Genomic DNA, 15491 nt, shown 5'->3' on the forward strand with positions numbered 1-15491 from the left:
TTTTTGATTTTTAAGAGGTACTGGGAATTGACTCCAGGACCTTATACATGTGAAGTGCTCATTCAGCCACTGAGTTACACCCACTTCACCCATTTTATTTTCTGTATGTACAGCATTGTAGCTATTCGAATAATTGGAGACTTTTTGAATATCCATTGTGTTTTAAGGTATATGCATATTTTTTGTCAATATATATTTTTCATGTTTGTAGTTTTGTCTTACCATAAATATTTTGTAATTCCCATGTTACAATAAGATAGATTAGAAATCCTGAAATATCTTCTACAGAGAAATGTTAGATATTTCAGCTACAAAACAACTGAAATTCCAAATAAAATATTTTAAAATAAAAAAAATAGTGAAACTTTTATTTCTTCCTTTACAATTTGGATGCCTTTTATATCTTTTCCTTGTCTATGTGCTCGACTGAGCACTTCTAGCACAATGTTAAATAAGAGCAGTGAATATGGGCATCCTTGTTTTGTTCCAGATTTTTAAGGGAAAGCTTTAAGATATCACCATTGGATATGATGTTAGTTGATGGTTTTTCAAATACACTTTATCTTGTTGAGGAAGTTTCTTTCTATTACCATCTTTTGAAGTGTTTCTATTAGGAAAGATTTCTGTATTTTGATTAATGTTTTTTCTGCATCTATGAGTTGATCATTTGTTTTTTCTTTTGATATGTTTATATGGTGTATTAAATTGATTTATTTTTTATGTTGAAACATCTTATTTTATCAGGAGTGAAAACCAATCAGTCATGGTGTATAATACATTTGATGTGCTGTTGAATACAATTAGAGAGTAATCTATTGAGGATTTTAACATCTAGGTTCATTAGTGAGATAGATCTATAGTTTTCCTTTCTCATTGTGTGTTTGGCTTTGGTATTAGGGTGATATTGGCATAATAGAATGACTTAAGCAATGTCTTTCAAAGTCTATATTTTTGAAGAGTTTAAGGAGAAATGGTGTTAGTTCTTTCTAAGTGTTTTGTAGAATTTACCTGTGAAGTCAACTTGTCCTGGGCTCTTCTTAGTTGGGAGGTTTTTTATGACAAAATCTCTTTTGTTACTTGTGATTTGTCTGTAGGGTTCATCAATTTCTTCTTTCATCAATGTAGGCTGCTTGTGTGTTTCTAGGAATTTGTCCATTTCCTCTAAATTATCCATATTTTTGGCATAGAAATTTCAAAGTGTCCTCTTATGATACTCTTTATTTCTGTGGAGTTGGTGTTGATATGCCCTTCTTATTTCTTATTCTATATATTTACATCTTCTTTCTTTTTTCTTTGTTAGTCTAGCTCAAACTTTGTCAATTTTTTTTAGTCTTCACCAAGAACTGGCTTTGGTTTAGTTTATGTTTTCTAATTCATTCTTATTTTCAGTTTCATTTATCTCTGTGCTAAACTTTGTTATTTTATTCTTCCTACTTGTTTTGCACTTAGTTTGTTGTTCTTTTTCTAATTACTCTGTTATGAATTTAGGTCTTTGATTTTAGCTCTTTTTTCTTTTTTAAAATATACATTTATGGCTATGAATTTCCCTCCCAGCACTGCTTTTACTGCATCTCATAAGTTTTGATATGTTTTATGGTCATGTTTATTTTTTTAACTTTATTATGTACATTTAATAATTGAATATATAAGCAATAATTAAAAAGAAAAAGAAAACACATTTGGATAATAACCTATGTTTCTCATTAAATGTACTGAAGGCATATACATTTTCTTGGAATCATAAAATATGTTACACAATATATTTGTTTCATAATAATGCAATCATAGAATATTTGTTATTTTGTGTCTGGCTTACTTCACTCACTCAACATAATATTCTCTAGGTTAATCCATGTTGTCACGTGGTTTAGAACTTCATTTCTTCATACAACTGCATAATAGTCTATCATGTGACTACTGCGGTCACCCCTCGGGCTGAAGCGTGGTTTGCTGGCCTGGCGGGGGAGCAGCCGCGGCAGGCCAAGCCGCTGCCCCCATAATAGGGTGGCTGGTCGGACTCACCGCCACCCCCGAAGGGAGCTCGGCATGGGCTCAGAGTGCCCTCAGGTCTCCCCTTCTCGGCAGCCATGCTTCCGCGGCCGCCCCTCCTCCTGGATGGTGCCACACGATGCCTTGTGGGGCGGCACCCTTCTTCTTCTTTCTCCCTGCGCAGGTGCAGGGCGGAAAATTCCAGTCTGCCCTTTTCCCCTCCCCCGACAGCAGCAACAGCCAGGCGTGGGTGGAAAAATCCAGTCTGCCCTTTTCCCCTCCACCGACAGCAGCAACAGCCAGGAGTGGGCGGGAAACTCAAGTCTGCCCTCTACCCCAGCAACAGCAGCCACCAATACCTAAACCCTGCCCCTTCCCCCAGCAACAGCGACAGCCAATCCCTAACCACCACCCCTCCCCCGTCCAGTACCGCCCACTGACCTTTCGCCGGCAACCAATCAGAACAGGGCATGGCTTCGACCAATCAGCCTTCCCCAGCCCCTATAAAACTGTTGCCTCTCCCTCAATAAAGTTGGACTTGCGTGTTTACCTTGTCTCTGCGGTAGTTCCTCTGCCATGCGCCCTCCAGTCCTGAGAGCCCCTGACAAGGGCCTGGCCTCCCTTGTCCCCAGTTCGTCGCCTGCTTCTCCGGGCGACCCCCTCGTCGCCGGCTTTGCCGGGCGACCCCGTCAGCCGAACCGTGCAACCCCTGTGAGACCGACCCCTCGTCTGCTGCTGGACCGACCCCTCGTCCCAAGCGGGACCAATCCCTCATCCCAAGTGGGACCAACCCCTCGTCCTGAGCTGGACCGACCCCTCGTCCGCAGCCAGACCCCACCTCTACCGACCGAGCAAGCCGCCGCAGACTACACCACAGATTGTTTATTCATTCTTCAGTTGATGGACACCTGGTTGTTTCCAACTTTTGGCAGTCAGATATAATGCCACAGACATGACTGTGCAGATGTCTGTTTATGTCACTACTCTCAGTTTTCTGTTAGCAGTATTGCAGGGTCACATGGCAAGTTCATATTAAACTTCTTTAGGAATTGCCGAAGAGTCCTCCATAGTGGCTGTACCATTCTGCATTCCCTCCAACAGTGAATAAGTGATCCTACCTCTCCTCTTCCTCCCCAGCACTTGTAGTTCTCTGTCCTTTTAATAATGGCCATTGTGATAGGTTTGAAATGATATTTCATTGGTTTTGATTTACATTTCCCTAATCATTAGTGATGTTGAGCATTTTTTTCTTTTTCTTTTTTTGCCATTTGTATTTTTTCTTTTGACAAATGTCTCTTCAATTATTTTGCCCATTTTTTTATTTGGGTCATTTGAGTTGTTATTGTTGATTTTTATATCCTGCATATTAAGCCTTTATTGTACATATGATTTCCAAATATTTTCTTTTATTGAGTTGGCTGCCTTTTCACCCGTTTGACAAAGTCTTGTGAGGGGCAAAAGTGTTTAATTTTCAGGAGGTCCTATTTATTTTTTCTTTTGTTGAGCATGTTTTGTTCATAAGATCCAAGAAACCACTACCTACTACAAGATTTAAGGTATTTCCCTACTTTTCCATCTGGTAGTTTTATGGTGATGGCTTTTATATGTAGGTCTTTGATACAGTTTGAGTTGATTCTTGTATAGGGGGTGAAATAGAGGTCTCCTTTCTTTCCTTTGGTTATGGATATCCAATTCTCCCAGCACCATGTTTTTTGTTTCCAAGAGTATTTATTTTTTAAACATACACAGATCACACAAACTGTTACATTAAAAAATATGAGGTTCCTATATATGCCACTCCTCCCACTTCAATAGCTTCTTTCATTAGCGTAGTACATTCACTGCATTTTATGAATATATTTTGAAGCATTGATACACAGCAGGGACTATAGTTTACATTGTAGTTTTTTTGTTTTTTTATTTTTTTTAACTTTTTAAAAAAATTACAATTAATAGATCACAAGGAATGTTACCTTAAAAAACTTAAAAAACAGAAACAAAAAACATAAGAGGTTCCCATATAACCCACTCCCCATCCCCCACCACATCATTTTTGTAAATTGTATTTTTTGAAGATATATACATCACCAAAAAAAAAGTTACACTAAAAAATATAAGAGGTTCCTGTATACCCCCCACATCTCACCCCACTCCTCCTACACCAACAACCTCCCTCATTATTGCGGCACACTCCTCACACTCGGTGAACACATTTTGGGGCACGGCTGCACTACACAGATAATAGTTTACCCTGTAGTTCGCACTCTCCCCCAGTACATTCAGTCGGTTATGGCAAGATATATAAAGTCCAGCATCTGACCCTGCAATATCATTAAGGACAACTCAAGATCCCAAAAATGCCCCCACATCACATCTCTTCTACCCTCTCCCTGCCCTCAGCAACTACTGTGGCTGCTTTCTCCACCTCAATGCTAAAATTTCTTCTATTACTCGTCACAATAATTTTATAGTAGAATATCAGTAAGTCCACTCTAGTCCATATTTTATTCTTTCATTCTGTGGACCTGGGATGGTGATGTTCTCTTCACCTCTAGATCAAGAGGGAGCTTATATTCCACATGGATGTTGGATGCAATTCCTCTGCTAGCAGTTGTAGGCACTCTTGATTCCCTGGTGTGGTGGTTGACCATTTTCACCTCCTTGTTAGCTGACCTGGGCAAGACCAATGAACCAGAGTGTAGGAGTTGCCACTCTGCTGAGGCTCAGGGCCCAGCTGGCACATGGGCAGTCCAGAGATTCAAGTCTCCTGAGTATGGCAGAGGCATGTGTAGAAAGATCACATCTGAGTCCAGCTCCACCACACTCAGGAGTACAAATTCCAAAGTAGGGCCCTCTGACATGGCACAGAGCTCCAAATCCATCTGCCATGACTATATACCCTGTTGGTCTCTGTAACCTTCAGGAGAACCAGTACCTAGGGTTGTACCTACTTTGGCTTTTACTGGGGTCCTGCTGAGGTGTGCATAAGTGTGACCCCTCTGATGACCTCCTGACCCTTTTTGGAAGACTCTTAGCCTTATCAGCTCATTTGTCTTTGCCATTTCCCCCTTTTATTCAAGGTTTAAGAGCAGTTTTTAACTTGATCAAACTTGTAGGCTGAAATATACTGCTGGTCTGAGTTGAGTTGATCCTTTTATTCAAGGTCTCTTTCTAGTTGCATCACCAGTTAGTGATTGGTAGTAATCCCTCAGCACCAGTGAGGTTCATCCCCAGGAGTCATGTACCACGTTGGGGGGAAGGTAATGCATTTACATAGTGACTTTGGCTTACAGAGTGGCCACATTTGATCAACATGGAGGCTCTCAGGAGGTAACTCTTAGGTACCCTACAGCTCTAGACCTAGCTCATATTTCAGGCATACAGGCTCCTAAGCAGAGTCATCAGTACCAAGGGCTCATTATTGGGCCATCCTTCCTTGTTGTTCTTTGCATTGCACTTGGGGATTATTGTTTTCCATTGGGCAATGCGACAGAGCTCCCCTGGATAGGAACTCAGCAGTCCCTCAGTTGACATTTGTAACAGTAACTACTGTAAAAATACCCAACCTATATCCTAACATATTTATATTCCCTATATACATGCCCTGGAGAATTACACCCAACCAAGTGCCCCCATCAATAACATCCCACACCAGAGTTCCTCCCCTGCCATAGTGGAACCTCTCTGTGGTCCAAAACTTCAACAATGAATCCTAATATATTGCCAAATTCAATTAATAGGACATTGAAATATAGCGATGGGTTTAAAGTTTAGAAATAGAATAGATAGTAATTTAGAAATACGAAAATAAAGTAAAAATAAATTGGTGTATTAATAAAATGAAAAATATTATGAAGCTTTGTTTCTAAGTTTTGCCTTTCATCAGTGTAATAGGTGTTGCCCTGTATATACAGTGGTAAGGCACTTTCATTTCTTCCTCTGTATCTACATCTTTTCTTTTTATTTTCTTTCTAATTATTAATTTTGTCTTCAAAAAAGTCTTATTTTTTTAAAGATATTTTTAAAATTTCTCTCCCCATACCCTCTCCCCCACTCCAGTTGTCTGTTCTCTGTGTCTATTTGCTCCATATTCTTCTTTTTATACACTTCTGTTGTTATCAGTGGCACCAGAAATCTGTGTCTCTTTGTTTTTGTGTCATCTTGCTGCATCAGCTCTCCGTGTGTTTGGCGCCATTCCTGGGCAGGCTGAACTTTCTTTCATGCTGGGCAGCTCTTCTTACAGGGCACATTCCTTCCATGTGGGGCTCCGCTATGCAGGGACACCCCTGCATGGCAAGGCAGTCTTTGTGTGCATCAGCACTGCATGTGGGCCAGCTCAACCTGGGTCAAGGAGGCCCAGAATTTGAACCACAGACCTCCCATGTGGTAGACAGATGCCCTATCCACTGGACCAAGTCTGCTTCCCCCAAAGACCTTTCTTGCTTGTCTTATCTCCAATTGAATCAACAATTGAGGCAAAAGACCCATAGGAATTGGATAAATTCAGAGGGTTGACTATAAGATAATGCTTGATTTCCAACTTCAGTCACAAGTGTTTTAATTACCAATGTGACACTTTATTAGCAATGTGCACCCAAACCAGGCCATATGATTTATAACTTATTTCTGGAAAGTGGATGTGGCTCAGGTGATTGGGTTCAATTCCTGGTGCCTCCTAAAGAAGACAGAAAGCTGCAATGACTGGCAGGTGTAATAAACTGATGCAGAAAGGGACACAAGAAGAAAGCCATAGTGAGAGAAATAACAACAACAATGACAAAAACAGGGAGCAGATGTGCCCACTGCTTCCTAAAGAAGATGAGCAAGACAGCAAGCTTACAGAATGGGCAGGCATGTCATGCTGATGCAAAAAGATGATGCAAGAAGAGACACAAAAATAAAATATAATGAGAGACACAACAGAGCAGGGAACAGAGGTGGCTCAAGTAATTAGGTACCTCCCTCCCATATCAGAGGTCCTGCATTCAGTTCCCAAAACCTCCTAAAGAAACAAGGAAAATGAACAGATACAGCAAGGGCAAAAACAAGGGGGAGGGGGAAATAAATAATAAAATAAATCTGTAAAATAAAACCTATTTGCAACAGAGTCCTTATCCATTACCTCTCTGTGAAAAACCTTGGACTGTTGGCAGCTTTCACATCCAGGTACCATTAATTGTGGTTTTAATCATGCTAACTGGGTTCTGGCTCTTTGGGCAAGTTACACCAGCATCAGATTTGCTAGTTGTGCACCAATAAAGCCCCTTAATTTAATAGATATTTGTGGGAAGCAGACTTGGCCCAGTGGTTAGGGCATCTGTCTACCACATGGGAGGTCCACAGTTCAAACCCTGGGCCTCCTTGACCCATGTGGAGCTGGCCCATGTGCAGTGATGATGCGTGCAAGGAGTGCCCTGACACGTAGGGGTGTCCTCTATGTAGGGGAGCCCCACATGCAAGGAGTGCACCCCTTAAGGAGAGCTGCCCAGCGTGAAATAAAGTGCAGCCTGCCTAAGAATGGTACCGCCCACACAGAGAGCTGACACAAGACGATGCAACAAAAAAGAAACACAGATTCCCGTGCCACTGACAACAACAGAAGCAGACAAAGAAGAAGACACAGCAAAAAGACACAGAGAACAGACAACCAGGGCAGGGTGGGGGGGAAGGGGAGAGAAAAAAATTTTTTAATTAAATTAAATTAAATTAAAAAATAGATATTTGCAAGTCAGGCTCTCAGTCTAATTCAGCCTTCAAAATGCACAAGCAGTTAGAGTTCAGGAGAAGCGGACCACTGGCCCTGTATAAGAAGTGTTTGGGCAGGGTCTTGGACCCTTTCCAGGCATGGGCCCTGGCACCATGTAGGCCTGACCCTGCCCTGGCTACTCCCCTCTCTGATGGACAATCAGTCTTATCCCCACCTGTCAGTTTACCTGGTCCTGCCACAGATGGTGTCTTGGTGCAGCACCTGGAAATCTAAGCCCTGAGGAATTGGGAGGTTCAGCAATGCTGCTGGACAGTGGTGGCTCCCATTGAAAGGTGGTGGCACCAGGTTCTTCCACAAGCTGCCCATACCCAACTTCACATCCTATCTCCTGGTGCCACCCAAGATTGATATGTTTAATTCAGAAGCAAGGATTAAAAAACTGGAGCCATTCCTTTTGCCAGGAGAAATGGTAAATGAAGTTAATTTTGTACATAAATGCATTGTGACAGACACAAGTCAATGTTATTTGTGAGAAAACTGATATACAGCAACTTCAAAATTTCCTTTAATACAGATGATCCAAAGCCATTACAGAAATTCCATTATAAAAGCCTTCTTCCTGGTGAAATAATGTCCCTTTAAGATGTATTAAGCAATTTGTCACTGTAAATTGACCATAAAAGGAAGCAGAAAATCCTAGGTTCCAAGCAGAAACTGAAATTTAATCCAACACTGTTAATTATTTATTGCAGAGATTTCAGGATTGTCAGATTTCACTTTGATGATTCAGTTCCCAAAAGTGCAAAAATGGTATGCTTTGCAATTGCTCCTTATTTCTAGCCAACAGATTTGCAGCTAATCCATTTGAATATGTTGGCCAAAAATATGCCAATTCAGCTAAAAAACTAAATGCAAACAGGGAGGTGAAAATGGTTAACCATCACAACAAGAAAACGAGAGCACCTACAACTTCAGGCAAGAGAATCATATCCATCAACCATGTGGGATCCAAGCCACCTCTCAATATAGAGGTGGCATGGGCATTACATCTCAGGGTCCCCAGGATGGAGGAATAAAATACCAGAGTCCACAGGATGGAGGGATAAAACATGGATTAGAGTGGAATTACTGCTATTCTACTATAAAATTATTGTGACTAGTAATGGAAGAAATTGTAGCGTTGATGTGAAGAAATAGGCCATGGTAGTTGCTGAGGGCAGGGAGAGGGAATAAGAGATGTGATGTGGGGGATTTTTCAGGACTTGGAGCTGTCCTAAATGATATTATAGGGGCAAATGATGGACATTATATGTCCTGCCATGACCCACTGAATGTACTAGGGGAGAGTGTAAACTACAAAGTGAACTATAATCTATGTGATACAGCAGTGCTCTGAAATATATTCACCAAATGCAATGGATGTGATGCAATGATGAAGGAGGTTGTTGATGTGAGAGGAGTGGGGGCATGTGGGGTATGTGGGAAACTCTTAAGTTTTAATTTAACACTTTTGTGATCAATGTATCTTCAAAAATACAATAAAAAGAAATGTTCCTATATATATATTTATATATATATATATATATATATATATATGTAAAAACCTCTAAATGGTTCCCATCAAGAGGTGGAGGAGGAGATGGTAGAGATGGTGGTGGGAAGAACCCAAAATTTCTCTGTTTGAAACCTATGCAGATTGGGGCAGAGAAATCAAGAGGTTAGGTGCTCCTGGGTGGATAGTTTTTCCCATGAATGTGGGTTACATTACATCGATTTCCCTTCCAGAATACTTTGTAGTGTCAAGTTCTGTAGCTGACTGAGACCTGAAGTTTTCCAATTCTTTTGTTGGAAGAAGGGTGTTTCTTCTGTGCTGGAGCCACCCTAATGGCTGTTCCTTGGTGAGAATGGTCCTCATATAAGATTTGTTGCAACAGAAAAATTGATCAAAGTTCTGTAATGTAGTAACTAAAAGTCATCAAGAGAGAAGTGATTTTTCAAATTTTATTTGAATAAGACCTTGCCTAGTATCCAAGAAATACAGATGGTGTTTGTAAAACTTAAGCAACCATGTGTTAATGACCCTTTTGAAGAAGTTGAAGAGAAATGCCTGTCTTCATTGGAAAGTACTCAGTGGTTAGAATATGTAAAGTCATTCCTTAACCATTCAGTAGAACTTGTATATGTACTGGAAAAGAAACATCTTTCTGTAATCCTCCAAGAAGAGGAGGGAAAAGATTTGAGTTGTTGCATAGCTTCTCTTATTCAAGTGCTGCTGGAAGCCTATTTTAGGACAATTACTGTATTTCAGAGTCAGATACAGAAGGAGTAGCTCACGGCTGGCTATCAGTTCCTGGATAGATGTAATCAATTAAAGAGACTGGAAATGGAGTCTCCCTTATTTTTGCTGTTCTTGGATGCCACATGGCAACTGTTAGAAAAATATCCAGTGGTATTCAAGTTCTCTGAAACTTCCTTAGTGATTCTGCACTGACAGTACCCACATTTCACTCTTAAGTGGATTCCTTTTCAACTGTTCTTGCCAGTGGGTAAAGCAAAAGAGTTTGCTATAAAAGAAAATATCCAATTGGGTGATGAAAAGGTTTAAAATTCTCTCCTTTTTGGAACTGGTCTCTTCAGCAGCAAAGGTTTGCACTCTTTTCCATAACCCATTTTATGTTGGGAAGAGCATGCCTTATATACAGAAAGGCTCTGTGAAATATTTTAAATGGACAAGAAAGGCTACAGCTCCATGCTAAGAGGACAGCTGTCCTCCTTTAAGAAGGGACTTATTTTTAAAGAACTGCTTCCAAGGAGAATTACAATTAAATTGAAGCCACACCCTCTTCAGCACAAGGAAAGCCAGGATGGCAGCTTGGAGTAGTAGTTTAGGGAATGGTTTTCCAAGTGTCTACCTGCATGGTGTTCTGTATTCTTCTGCCATGACTCTCTGGAACATGTGTAAAACTGTGGAGACTGCCAGTTCCACTGGGTTCCCAAAGCATGAATCAAAGTTGGTAGCTTCATCACTGCCTTCCACAGGCTCTTTGCTGCTGGATAAAGTCTACCTGATGGGTAGGATGCTCCAGCAACATAGGGGTGGCCCTTTGCAGCCTGAAGCACAGAACTGAAGCAGACCAGCCTGTAATCCTGAACCAGCAGACCATGCAAGACCTTGGGGACTCCAGAGTATCTCTTATCTGCATTTCCATTTTCTCTTGCAGGGAATATATGCAAATGATACATTCTAGGAACACAGTAAGCAAATTTTTAAGTGGGATCAAAATGTCTATCTATTGACACACTAGCAAATGAGGACTAACTGTAATATATTCCGAACATTTTGAGGGAGGCCGAATTTTCCCCCCTAAATTGTAATTACTAACTTAGGCATTTGAAGCTCTAATAATTTTATATGTAGAATAATAGTTGAAAAATAATAGTTGAAATTTTGACTATTTAAAAACCTGCTGAGTCATACTTCCTTCATATTTTCTAGATAGGAATAAACTTTGGTTTTTATGCCACTTTGCCATTGGGTCCTATTCATTTTTAGATGATTTATAGGCAGACATCCTCCTATTTTAACTGTGGTAGAGCTTATCAGATCTTGTTACCAGATTTATTTTTTTCTGCATCCATTTTTCCTATGACCTACTAACAGTTACATGATCCTTGCTCAGATTTGCAACCCAGACAAGCAGACAGCAGGAAATGAGCAAGTTAATTTTTAGTACTTTTCCATAAACAACTGCTAACTCCCCCAAAAGGCTAGTAGGTTTTCTTGTTTTCTGGTAATGTTTTGATCTCTCAAATGGGAATCAACTGCTTTATGTTCAGTGTTCCAAAGCCATACTTTATTATTTTGTATCACCTTCTTTGGGAATTTAGATCACTTTTTAAAATCATGAGTTTGCTTTTACTTCATAGGACTAATTTTAAAGTGCTAGGCAAGGAAGTGGCTATGGCTCAATTAGTTGGGCTCCCATCTACTATATGGGAGACCCTGGGTTCGCATCCCAGGGCTTCCTTGTGAAGGCAAGCTGGCTCATGTGCCACAGAGTGCTGATAGCCCATGTGCCATGAAGAGCTGATGGCCTGTGTGCTGCAGAGAGCTGATGGCCCATGCACCTTGAACAGCTGATGGCCCATGTGCCACGGAGAGCTGGTGCAGCATGATGACCCAACAAAGGGAGACAAGCAGATACTAAACTAAAAACGTGCAGTGAATGGACACAGAGAAGAGAGAGCAAACAAGGAACAAGCCACAAGGGGGGAATAAATAAATCTTTTAAACAAAGAAAGTGATACGCACTGTTATCATATTAAGGCCTTTGGTGTACATAATGTAATTAAACTTAGATGTACTTTTGATGTTGGTATTGAAGTATGAGTAAGAGTGAAACATAATTTCAGTTTTCAAAAATAGGGTGTGTGGTAGTTTGATCTTATTTATGAATTCTGAAAGACATCTAGATTATGTTTGTAAGCAATTCTGTTTCTTTGGGCATGGTACCCTTTGATTGTACTAGATTAATTTGAGATAACTGATTTAACTATGTAAGATTATGGCTTTGATTCAACCATTTCATTAGACTGTGACTCAACATTGTGCCCCAGCCACCTTGGGCTGATGAAACAGACTCTCACATGGAAGTAGCCACACACAGAAGATACACAGAGGATCCTGCAGCCCCAGCAAGAGAGATGAGTTGATAATCTACAGGTGACCATGTGAAGAGACCAGAGCCCCTGAGCCCAGAAAGTAATGAACCCAAGGGAGAGACAAGCCTTATACCAGCCTACAGTTGAGATCAGAAGATGGTGGGACCATGGAGACTTAGGAGGAAGAAGGAAGACAACCCTTACAGACATCACCTGCCATCTTTGCTGTGAACCAGCTCAGTGATAGGTTGACTCAAAGGGAAGGTGATGAGGATAGAGAGACACAAGAGAGGAGATAAAGGTGAGACCAGGGGACTCATAGCTTCTGGAACTGAAAGCCTTGACCCTAGTTTCCACCTTGTATTTATTGGAAACTACCAAGCAGCTGATTGCTATCTGAACTACAACATCATCTACAATAATAGGGAACAACTGCAACATCTACAATACGGCAACAGCTACAATAGAACAGGTGAAACTTTTTCCCACAGTCTTGCTTCAACATGTGGTGAATGACTTTGGGTAAGAAAGTACCTCTTAGAGTACCTTGACTTGGACTCTTTAGGGCCTTTTGTGTGTAAGCATCTACCCCAAATATATATCCTTTTTAATAGCCAAGAGAGTTCTGGAACTTTGAATCAGCACCCCTTTGACTGATTATTACAGGCTGTTAAAACCCCACTGCATATTGGAAACAGTCTTTGCCCCAAAGCCCACATTTCTTTCCTTCTGAAAGTCACCAAAGACACAGAATAACTATAGATGTTATTCTCAGAGATTCAGGGGAGCTGCCCCTTTGGCTGAGAGTGCTGTTTGCACTGGAAATACTCTTCCTGAAAATACAGGACTTGCTTGGAGGCATTTGGGCTGGACTGAGTAAATGTCAATTTTAACTCTGGTAAACTACCCTTGGCATTTGCCTTGGGAATAATGGAGGCCACAAGACAGGTCATTTGCATGGAATTGCCTCTTCTCTCAGACAAAATTATTAAGGCTAAGGAAACAGAAAAGGGAACAGGAGAGGTAAAAACGTACATCCCTGTTGGAGATTTGGACCCAAAGGGAATGAAAGAAAGAGAAAAGGAAGAGTGAAAGAAAGAGAAAGAAAGAAAAAGGAAGAATGAGAGAGCTGGGATCATGGGGTCTGCGAGTAGAGACTCATCAGACAACTTGTAAACTTTTTGTTTACAAGGGGCTCTCTATATACCCCAGTCTACATGACTACAAGCAGCAACATGCAGTGAACTATCAGCATTACTCATAGTCTAAGGAATTAAAAAAAATCTTATCTCAATGTACAAAGTCTAAGTGTTCTATTTACTACAAAAGTTATGTGCTCATCTTTTCTTTCAGCCTTTAACAGCTTCATCCCATTTGCTGGGAACTCTTAATTACTGCATTCCTTAGGTTGCAAGCATAGCCATGGAGATAGCACGCCTCTCCTTGTGAGGCCACTGTCCCAGAATACTGCCATATTTTTAATAAAGAGAAAGAGAAACTCCCACCCTGACTCCATTTCTGAATTTTAGCAGCAATATTAACAGAGATGGAGAAGCAGACAAGCAAGTCATCTTAGTCTGAAGCATCCTTGTTTTCAAAGTTTTGGGAGCCTAGACAAAGCTGTGAGAAGCCTAAGCTCATTACAGCAATCACATTTAGCACCATTTCTTCCCCACTCCACTGCCTGTTTAAAAGTTAGATGTTTCAAATTTGGTTTTATTATTTACATTTTATGAAATTGCCATCTTAATTAAGATTGTAAACATATTTATAATAAAGTGTCCAGTTCATTTCCTTTTCTAAAACAAGTGTTTTTGAAAATACCATGTTTTACCTTTATATGTAAAGAAAAGCTGTTACTATTTGAATTATTTCCCTATAGAAAATTGTATAATAATGTCTCTGAATTGAAAAAACAGGAGTTTTTATTTTTAAAATGTCTTAGGAAATTCATCTTCTTGATAAAGCCAATATTTCTGTCAACTTGTTACCAATAAGTAGGAATTATTTTCCATTTCTACAAATAGTATTATTGTCACTAAACATTTAATAGACCTTGATTGGAAATTTGCTCCAACCCCTTAAAATATAACTGCATATCTTGCCTTTGAAAGTGTAATATTTCTCCCTTTTTCTTTAAGCTGCTTTTTAATTAGAAATTGTTCTAAGGTCTTTATTATTTTTTTGCTTGATATTTATTTGTCTATAATTTTCTTCCCTCACATATTCATTTCAACTCCCTTAGTAATTATTTTATTAATTTACAAAAAAAAATTTTAAAATAGGTACTGTGTAAAAAGTACCTATAAAATTAATAATGTATTAAAAATAAATGTTCCTATTCTTGTATGACAATCAAATATAAAATATATTGTTTTATTTTTGCTGGTCAGTTTTTATATCATGATTATTGTGCCACAATTTATCATGCATAATATGAAAAACAACTATAAGCAGTCTTAAGTCTTGCCCATTGAAAAGCTGCTTGGCAACTCTGTTAGCAAAAAGGACATTGTGGTGACAGAAACAATAAACAATGTATGTGGCTGTGTACACTGTGCCAAAGAGAGCTCAACATTCAACAAAGCACAGCCTGTGAGTGAAGCCTATAATACCAAAATTCCTCCAGGCATCTAATGGCTTTGAAATTTGAGCTTGAGCTTATATATATACAATGTCTTACTGTTTTTCTCTAATGAAAATCAATTTTAAAATAAAAATGTCTAAATTTTAAAGGAAAATTATATTATTTATTACTAAATGGTAGTGAAAACTTTGACATATCCTTCAACAAAAATCTTCTTACTATAGCAGTAATATCAAGTAGTTAGAAGTTGATTGTGAAAGAAAATTAAAACCTTTGTGCCTAACTTTTGTGACTTGAGTTAAAGTAAGATGAACAGGAAGGCAAACTGTCTTGCTGTTTAACAAGTGATGAATGTGATGAATGTGAAGGAGATTCTGAGCACTAAGCAAAATGTCCACAGGGAAAACATTCTACTAGCAGCTCAGCCTCATTTTAATGCCATAGAGCTGAAATCAGAACCTCATCAATTCAAGTGAGTCTCCGTCTGGGTACAATTCCCTTGCGCCACATTCAGATGACATCATTCCATCCCAGGAGCTCACTGCT

General features: G+C 39.7%; 1 pseudogene; it reads left to right on the forward strand.

Moving 5' to 3' along the window:
• The first annotated feature begins 6686 nt into the window (after positions 1 to 6686).
• LOC101411219 (myotubularin-related protein 10-like) lies at positions 6687 to 11015 on the forward strand (annotated as a pseudogene).
• The last annotated feature ends 4476 nt before the right edge of the window (positions 11016 to 15491 follow it).

Source organism: Dasypus novemcinctus, chromosome 19 (assembly GCF_030445035.2).
Source record: "Dasypus novemcinctus isolate mDasNov1 chromosome 19, mDasNov1.1.hap2, whole genome shotgun sequence".
Lineage (NCBI taxonomy): Eukaryota > Metazoa > Chordata > Mammalia > Cingulata > Dasypodidae > Dasypus > Dasypus novemcinctus.